Source organism: Cyprinodon variegatus, unplaced genomic scaffold (assembly GCF_000732505.1).
Source record: "Cyprinodon variegatus isolate N-32 unplaced genomic scaffold, C_variegatus-1.0 Scaffold844, whole genome shotgun sequence".
In the NCBI taxonomy this organism is placed as follows: domain Eukaryota; kingdom Metazoa; phylum Chordata; class Actinopteri; order Cyprinodontiformes; family Cyprinodontidae; genus Cyprinodon; species Cyprinodon variegatus.
In genome coordinates this window covers 87,761-88,882 of record NW_015151297.1, presented here as the reverse complement: position 1 = coordinate 88,882, position 1,122 = coordinate 87,761, and the positions used below count along the sequence as shown (strand labels likewise).

General features: G+C 53.1%; 1 protein-coding gene across 3 annotated transcripts in view; it reads right to left on the bottom strand.

The window, feature by feature from the left end:
- Positions 1-1,122, bottom strand: part of tbx19 (T-box 19) — a 19,178-nt gene that overhangs the window by 11,800 nt on the left and 6,256 nt on the right. The gene's annotated exons all lie outside the window — the stretch shown is intronic.

The window sequence follows — 1,122 nt, the reverse complement described above, 5'->3', positions numbered from 1 at the left end:
TCAGAACCTCCATCAGCACCTCCATCAGCACCTCCATCACAACCAGGACCTCCATCAGAACCAGGACCTCCTGCACAAAGGCTCAGTCTGCCTGGCCTCCATTGAACCCATCAGAGCAGCCTCCACTGGAACCTCTGACCACCAGGAGGTGGAAGGAGCTGGATTAGAACCAGCAACCCAGTAGCTGCAGGATAAACTCCTCTAGAACCACAGAGATGGTGGAACAACAGGAGGAAGAGGAGGAGGAGAGAGAAAGAAGAGGGCTGGTTCTTGCAGCGGCACCATGTCCCAACGTTCAGAATGTTCTGCTTTGGACGGGTTTCCGGTCTGAACCGGTCTGAAGCGGCCTGAAGCGGCCTGAAGCGGCCCGAATGGCTCCATGGAAACTTTCTGAGTCACGCAGTCAGAACTGTGTACTTTAGGCTCCATTAGGAACAAAGCGAGTGGAGTTGGTGGACGGGAGCCATCTTTGTCTGCTCGCTCCAATTAACCAATCAGGGTCCTCCAGGCCAGCGCAGAAAAACAAACAGTTTTCTATTCAGATTGAGAGGCTGGCTTCAGATGTGACCCCGGCGCTCACTGAGTGTGTGTGGGCTCCCTTTGAATATAGTTTACCTCGTCCATCTGAAGCATGATGGCCAAATTAATTTCCCGCTAAAAAACATAATTACCATAATGTAGAAATAAGCTGAGCAATTATTTCATTATGGCTCAGCTCTCTGTTCCAGCTCTGCATTACGGGGCGCCGTCATAATGGGGTAAATATAAACAACATTACTGCCAATTTCAGCCGCAGAGGCCCTGAGAGGCAGAGCCAGCGCTCAACAGCCCTCCACAGGAAGTGCATTAAACTGCTGCCGGCCAATTAAGAGCTGTTTATCCCGTTCCCGTGGTAACCGGGAGGTGAAGAGGGGAAGTGAAAGAGGAGAGCCACTGAAGTGGCTCATTACAGCCGGGGGTCTCTCGCCCACTCCAGGATAACACAGGAGGGAGCAGAGGGAAGCTAGTGGAGGCCAGGGAGAGGAGGAGAGGAGGAGGAGGAGAGAGGAGAGAGGAAGGAGAGGAGGAGAGGAAGGAGAGGAAGGAGGAGGAGGAGGATGAGGAGAGGAAGGAGAGGAGGAG